The sequence below is a fragment of the Triticum aestivum genome, chromosome 2B, assembly GCF_018294505.1.
Source record: "Triticum aestivum cultivar Chinese Spring chromosome 2B, IWGSC CS RefSeq v2.1, whole genome shotgun sequence".
In the NCBI taxonomy this organism is placed as follows: Eukaryota; Viridiplantae; Streptophyta; class Magnoliopsida; order Poales; family Poaceae; genus Triticum; species Triticum aestivum.
This window is the reverse complement of record NC_057798.1, coordinates 473721909-473730554: the sequence shown is the minus strand read 5'-3', so window position 1 is coordinate 473730554 and position 8646 is coordinate 473721909.

Below are 8646 nucleotides of genomic sequence, written 5' to 3'. Positions count from 1 at the left end.
AAGATTACGAGAAACAAAATTCAACCCTGCATAAAATATTTGTATGATCATCCAAAGACGTAACCCATGAGTTGGGTAATTCCTTAGCATCAATTTCATCCTTTCCCAAGATTGTGTAACATTCTCATGTCCAAGTTGTTTGAAATTCATGATCTGGGTTCTAATGGAAATGATTTTTGTGGGCGAAAAATACTTAGTAATTAAAGTATCCTTGCACTTGTTCCAAGAATCGTTACTATTGCAAGGCAAAGAAGAAAATCAAATTGTTGCGCGATCTCGCAAAGAAAACAGAAATAATTTCAACTTCACAACATCATCGTCCACATCTTTTTTTTTCTTTTGCATATCGCATAATTCCACGAATGTGTTAAGATGGCAAGCAGTATCCTCATTAGGAGTGCTGGCAAATTGATATTTCATAACAAGATTTAGCAAAAGCAGTATTAATATCACAAGACTCCGCACTAGTGACAGGAGGAGCAATCGGAGTGCTAATAAAATAATTGTTGTTGGTATTTGAGAAATCACACAACTTGGTGTTCTCTTGAGTCATGGTGACTACGCAACAAGATTGCACTCAAAAATAGATCTGACAAGAAAACAACGAACGAAAAAGAGGGCGAATAAAATGGCAAATTTTTGTGAAGTGGGGGAGAGGAAAACGAGAGGCAAATGGCAAATAATGTAAATTGCAAGGATATGAGATTTATGACTAGGAACCTGGTTGATGTTGATGATCCTCCCCGACAACGGTGCCAAAACTTCCTTTTGATTCCTGCTTGAACTACGTTAGTATTTCCCCGAAGAGGAAGGGATGATGAAGCAAAGCGACGGTAGGTATTTACCTCAGTGTTGAGACCAAGATTATTGAACCAGTTAGGGGAATCAAGCAACACAAAGTAAACAGCCCCTGCACACAAATAACAAATACTCGCAACCCAGCGTGTTAAAGGGGTTGTCAATCCTTTTCGGGTAATGGTGCCACAAATTGGCGAGAAGACGTGATAAAGTTGTGATAGATAGGATAAATAGATCGTAAATAAAATAAAGTGCAACAAGGTATTTTTGTATTTTTAGTTTAATAGATCTGAAATTAAAAGCAAATAAAATAGACCACGAAGGCAAATATATTAAAGATGAGACCCGGGGACCGTAGGTTTCACTAGGTGTCTTCTCTCGAGAAAAATAGCAAACGATGGGAAAAATTACTGTTGGGTAATAGATAGAACTTCAAATAATCATGACGGTATCCATGCATTGATCATTATATAGGCATCACATCCAAGATTAGTGGACCGACTCCTACCTGCATCTACTACTATTACTCCACACATCGACCGCTATTCAGCATGCATCTAGTGTATTAATTTCATGCAAAAATGGAGTATTGCAATAAGAACAATGACATGATGTAGACAAGATCTATTTATGTAGAAATAGACCCCATCTTGTTATCCTTAATAGCAACAATACATACGTGTCGTTTCCCCTTCTGTCACTGGGATCAAGCACTGTAAGATCGAACCCATCACAAAGCACCTCTTCCCATTGCAAGATAAATAGATCAAGTTGGCCAAACAAAACCCAAATATCGGAGAAGAAATACAAGGCTATAATCAATCATGCATATAAGAGATCAAAGAAGACCCAAATAACTTTCATGGATAAAAACATAGATCTGATCATAAACTCAAAGTTCATCGGATCCCAACAAACACACCGCAAAAAGACTTACATCATATGGATCTCCAAGGGACCATTGTATTGAGAATCAAGAGAGAGAGATGAAGCCATCTAGCTACTAACTACGGGCCCGCGGGTCTACAAAGAACTACTCACGCATCATCATAGAGGCACCAATGGTCATGCTGAACCCCTCTACGATGGTGTCTAGATTGGATCTGGTGTTTTGGGAACTTGCGGGAACTAGAATTGATTTTCGTCGACTCCCCTAGGGTTTCTGGAATATTGGAGTATTTATAGAGCAAAGAGGCGGTGCGGGAGACCACCAAGGTGGGCACAACCCAGTGGGTGCGCCTGGGCCTTTAGGCGCGCCCTGGTGGGTTGTGCTCCCCTCGGAGCACCCCTCTAGTACTTCTTTGGCCCACTGGATGCCTTCTGGTCCAAAAAAATCCACAAAATGTTTCGCTGCGTTTGGACTTCATTTGATATTGATTTCCTGTGATGTAAAAAACAAGCAGAAAACAACAACTAGCACTGGGCACTATGTCAACAGGTTAGTACCAAAAAATTATATAAAATGATTGTAAAACATCCAAGAATGATAATATGATAACATGGAACAATCAAAAATTATAGAGACATTGGAGACATATCATCAGCGGGGAGGCGCACGAGGGAGGCTGGCATCTCGGCGCTCGCGGGCATAGGGGCGCACGAAGGAGGAGGTCGAGGTGGTTGGTTCCCTGCTGGCTGCAGTCGGCTACCCTTGATGTTGCGTGAAGATCTCCAGTAGCTGGTTGCATCGGGAGGATGGAGCTCGGGTGCGCTGAGGGAGATGGACAGGAGAGGTGGCTCGGGAGGAGGGGATCAAGGGGGCTGTGGGAGCGAAGGCAGCGCCTTGATGAGCGCGAGGTTGATCTAGGAGGGGGAGGTGGGGGTTGTTGGTTGGTGGACTTGATCGGGAGGGGATCTCAAGGGGAAGATTTGGCTGGTGATGGGACAAGCCCCCGACGAACAAGTAAGAGTGGGTGGAGGCGGCTTCGGTAATGGATGGGATAACCTAGGGTTAGGGGTTGATCTGTTAAAATAGGTAGGAGGACAGATTTTAGACCCTCCGATTAGATCGGACGGTCGAGAAACCAAAGATGTTTTAGGGATGTTAGGGGATGATCCGGACCCATCAGTCACGACTGCCCGGGTCGGGTTCGGGACAGCTTCCGGACGCGCGCGAGGGGTTTGACAAAAGGCCATGGAGGTAAGGGGTTTGATGGGCTCACAGAAGAGAGAGAAGAGAGCGGTCCGGTTGATCTGAGAGGAGATCAACAGAGACAAGGAAGAAGCGGCAACTACGAGCGGATGCAAGTTTGAAAACATGATGGCAAGAGAGTGCAGATGCAATGAAAATGATGACATGATAAATGCAACAAACAAATAAAACACACGACGGCAATGAAATAACTGAAAGGCTTCTAGAGCATCGGTCTCGGGTCGTTACACTGATCATGTTGCTATAAAGTATCTTATGGAAACGAAAGATGCTAAACCTAGACTCATTAGGTGGGTTCTTTTGCTACAACAATTTGATTCACATATTATTGATAGGAAAGGAGCTGAGAACCCCGTAGCTGATAACTTGTCTAGGTTAGAAAATGTGCTTGATGACCCACTACCTATTGATGATAGTTTTCCTGATGAGCAATTAGATGCAATAAAGGTTTCTAGTAGCACACCTTGGTATGTTGACTATGCTAATTATATTGTTGCGAGATACATACCTCCTAGCTTCACTTACCAACAAAAGAAAAAAATTCTTCTATGATTTAAGACATTACTTTGGGGGTGACCCACATCTTTATAAAGAAGGAGTAGATGGTATTATTAGATGTTGTGTACCTGAGCATGAACAGGAACAAATCCTATGGAAATGTCACTCCGAAGCATATGGAAGACATCATGCTGGGGATAGAACTGCTCACAAGGTACTACAATCTGGTTTTTATTGGCCTAATCTTTTCAAGGATGCTCGTAAGTTTGTCTTATCTTGTGATCAATGCCAAAGAATTGGTAATATGGGTAAGCGACAAGAAATGCCTATGGATGATTCACTTGATGTTGAACCATTTGATGTTTGGGGATTTGATTACAAGGGACCTTTTCCTTCCTCTAATGGGTGTATTCATATTTTAGTTGTTGTTGATCATGTTACTAAGTGGGTAGAAGCTATTCCAACTAGTAGTGTTGAACACAACACCTCTATTAAAATGCTCAAGGAAGTTATTTTCCCAAGGTTTGGAGTCCCTAGATATTTGATGACTGATGGTGGTTCACACTTTATTCATGGTGCTTTCCAAAAAATGCTTGCCAAGTATGATGTTAACCATAGAATAAAGTGTGAACCACCATCTATTCTTCTTTCTTGCTGTTTTCTGGCAGATATGAAAATATGTCATCTCAAGACTCCAAGGGTGAGAGCTATGTTTCTCGCTATATTGCAAATCCTAAGGTCTATGGAGATGTGGAACATTATGGTTGGACCACGAAGGAAGAAGAAGAGTATGATATGAAAGGGAAGGAGGGGACAAGCTCAAATGAAGATGAAGTTCCACTGCCCCAACCTGGGGATATGCACGTGGAATTCAAGAAGTCAAGTCTCCCTGCTAAAGCAAAGAAACCTAAGACCCAGTTTATCCCTTTTCGTCTTCTGCAGGAAAATAAGCAAGAACTATGCCAAAAGATATTAATGCTGGAGCAGGAGATTGATGACTTTAGGGAGGAAAATTCTATCCTCAAGCGTAAGCTAAGGAGGAAAGACAAGCCCGCTACTACCTCATCACCACCACCAACGCCTTGTTCACCACCAAAGGAGAATTAAGTATTGGGTATGGGCTCTCCCCTTGGCTTGAACCAAGCTTGGGGGAGGTGCCTCGGTATCGTATCACATCACTATCTTTTGCCTTTATCTACCTTAGTTCGATATTTCTTTGAAGGTTTGCTTAGTTATCTTTCTATGTAACTGTGTGTGAGATATATAATAAAGTTTAGTTCAAGTTTTGCTTTATTTGCTTTTATGCTTCAATAAAAAGAAATGAAATAAAAGAAAAAGATCATATGCTAATCTTATGGTAGGTAATGACATCACATAAGGAAAAGTATAAGTAGTAAAATTTATTGGAGATTGACAAACATAGCATTGGTCAATGATTGATGTCTACTATGCAACCTTCTTCTTATAGACATTGTTGGGCCTCCAAGTGCAAAGGTTTGTAGGTGCTATGTCTTGAGCTTGCGTTGGTTTTCCTTGAAGAGGAAAGGGTGATGCAGCAAAGTAGCGTAAGTATTTCCCTCAGTTTTTGAGAACCAATGTATCAATCCAGTAGGAGGCTCCTCAAAAGTCCCACGCACCTACACAAACAAACAAGAACTTCGCAACCAACACGATAAAGGGGTTCTCAATCCCTTCACGGCCACTTGCGAAAGTGAGATCTGATAGAGATAATATGATAAGATAAATATTTTTGGTATTTTTATGATATAGATTGGAAAATAAAAGATGCAAATAAAAGTAGACAGTAAACTTATATGATAAAGGATAGACCCGGGGGCCATAGGTTTGACTAGTGGCTTCTTGATAACCCACAACTGTAGGGGATCGCAATAGCTTTCGTGGGTAAAGTATTCAACCAAAATTTATTGATTCGACACAAGGGGAGCCAAAGAATATTCTTGAGTATTAGCAGTTGAGTTGTCAATTCAACCACACCTGGATAACTTAGTATCTGCAATAAGGTATTTAGTAGCAAAGTAGTATGATAATAAAGGTAACGGTGGCAAAAGTAAAGATAATAGTTTTTGGGTTTTTGTAGTAGTTGTAACAGTAGCAACGGAAAAGTAAATAAGCGAAGAACAATATGTGAAAAGCTCTTAGGCAATGGATCAGTGATGGATAATTATGCCGGATGCGATTCCTCATGTAATAGCTATAACATAGGGTGACACAGAACTAGCTCCAATTCATCAATGTAATGTAGGCATGTATTCCGTAAATAGTCATACGTGCTTATGGAAAAGAACTTGCATGACATCGTTTGTCCTACCCTCCCGTGGCAGCGGGGTCCTAGTGGAAACTAAGGGATATTAAGGCCTCCTTTTAATAGAGAACCGGAAAAAACATTAGCACATAGTGAATATGTTGGGGAACGTAGCATAAATTCAAAATTTTCTACGAATCACCAAGATCAATCTATGGAGAGACTAGCAACGAGAGAGAGGGGAGTGCATCTTCATACCCTTGAAGATCGCGATGCGGAAGAGTTACAAGAACGTGGTTGGTGGAGTCGTACACGCAGCGATTCAGATCGCGGTCTATTCCGATCTAAGCGACGATCGGACGGCGCCTCCACGTTCAACACACGTACAACCCGGGGATGTCTCCTCCTTCTTGATCCAGCAAGGGGAGAGGAGAAGTTGAGGGAAAACTCTAGCAGCACGACGGCGTGGTGGTGATGGAGCTCGTGGTTCTCCGGCAGGGCTTCACCAAGCACTACGAAGAAGGAGGAGGAGGTGTTGGAGGAGGGAGGGGCTGCGCCAGGGGAAGGGTGCGACTGCCCTCTCTCTCCCTCACTATATATAGGGGAAGGGGGTGGAGGAGGCGCCCTAGGGTTCCCTAGGGGAGGGGTGGCGGCCACAGGGGAAACCCTAGATGGGTTTGGGCGCCCCCACCCCTAGGAAACTTGCCCCCCAAGCCGGGAGGGGTGGCTGCCCAAGGGGAGGCGCCCCCACCTCTCCTGGTTACGTGAGAGGGGTTGGGAGGGGCGCACAGCCCCTTAGTGGGCTGGTGTGCCCCCTCCCCTTGGCCCATAAGGCCCCCCAATGCTTGTCGGGGCCTCCGAAACACCTTTCGGTCACGCTGGTCGTCACCCGGTACTCCAGAACAATTCCGGACTCCAATACCCTTCGTCCAATATATCGATCTTCACCTTCGGACCATTCCGGAGTTCCTCATCACGCCCGGGATCTCATCCGGGACTCCGAACAACCTTCGGTAACCACATACTATTTCCCATAACAACTCTAGCGTCACCGAACCTTAAGTGTGTAGACCCTATGGGTTCAGGAACCATGCAGACATGACCGAGACGTTCTCTAGCCAATAACTAACAGCGGGATCTGGATACCCATGTTGGCTCCCACATGTTCCATGATGATCTCATCGGATGAACCACGATGTCGGGGATTCAAGCAATCCCGTATACAATTCCCTTTGTCAATCGATACGTTACTTGCCCGAGATTCGATCATTGGTATCCCAATACCTCGTTCAATCTCGTTACCGGCAAGTCACTTTACTCGTTCCGTAATGCATGATCCCGTGACTAACTACTTAGTCACATTGAGCTCATTATGATGATGCATTACCGAGTGGGCCCAGAGATACCTCTCTGTCACACGGAGTGACAAATCCCAGGCTCGATTCGTGCCAACCCAACAGACACTTTCGGAGATACCCATAGTGCACCTTTATAGCCACCCAGTTACGTTGTGACGTTTGGCACACCCAAAAGCATTCCTACGGTATCCGGGAGTTGCACAATCTCATGGTATAAGGAAATGATACTTGACATTAGAAAAGCTCTTAGCAAACGAACTATACGATCTTGAGCTATGCTTAGGATTGGTCTTGTCCATCACATCATTCTCCTAAGGATGTGATCCCATTATCAATGACATCCAACGTCCATGGTTAGGAAACCATAACCATCCATTGATCAACGAGCTAGTCAACTATAGGCTCACTAGGGACATTTTGTGGTCTATGTATTCACACATGTATTATGGTTTCCAGTTAATACAATTATAGCATGAACATAGACAATTATCATGAACAAGGAAATATAATAATAACCATTTTATTATTGCCTCTAGGGAATATTTCCAATAGTCTCCCACTTGCACTAGAGTGAATAATCTAGTTCACATCACTATGTGATTGCAATGAATCCAACACTCATTGGGTTTGATCATATCTCGCTTGTGAGAGAGGTTATTAATCAACGGGTCTGAATCTTTCAGATCCATGTGTGCTTTACAAATCTTTATGTCATCTCCTAGATGCAGCTACCACACGCTATTTGGAACTATTCCAAATAACTGCTCTACTATACGAATCCTGTCTACTACTCAGAGTCATCCAGATTAGTGTCAAAATTTGCATCGGCGTAACCCTTTACGACGAACTCCTTTACCACCTCCATAATTGGAAAATTCCTTAGTCCACTAGTTACTAAGGATAACCTTGACCGCTGTCATGTGATCCATTCCTGGATCACACTTGTACCCCTTGACTGACTCATGGCAAGGCACACTTTAGGTGCGGTACACAGCATAGCATACTGGGGAGCCTACGTCTAAAGCATAGGGGACGACCTTCGTCCTTTCTCTCTCTTCTGCCGTGGTCAGGTCTTGAGTCTTACTCAATACTCACGCCTTATAACACAACCAAGAACTCCTTCTCTGCCGATCTATTTTGAACTCCTTCAAAATCTTGTCACGGTGCGTACTCATTTGAAAGACTATCAAGTGATTTTGATCTATCCTCATAGATCTTGATGCTCAATGTTCAAGTAGCTTAATCCAGGTTTTTTCCATTGAAAAACAATTTCAAATAACCCTATATGCTTTCCAGAAATTCTACATCATTTCCGATCAACAATATGTCAATAACATATACTCATCGGAAATGCTATAGTGCTCCCACTCACTTCTTTGGAAATACAAGTTTCTCATAAACTTTGTATAAACCTAAAATCTTTGATCATCTCATCAAAGCGTATATTCCATCTCCGAGATGCTTACTCTAGTCCTTAGAAGGACTACTGGAGCTTTGCATACTTGTTAGCATCTTTTAGGATTGACAAAAACCTTCTGGCTGTATCACATGCAACCTTTCCTCAAGAAAATTGTCGA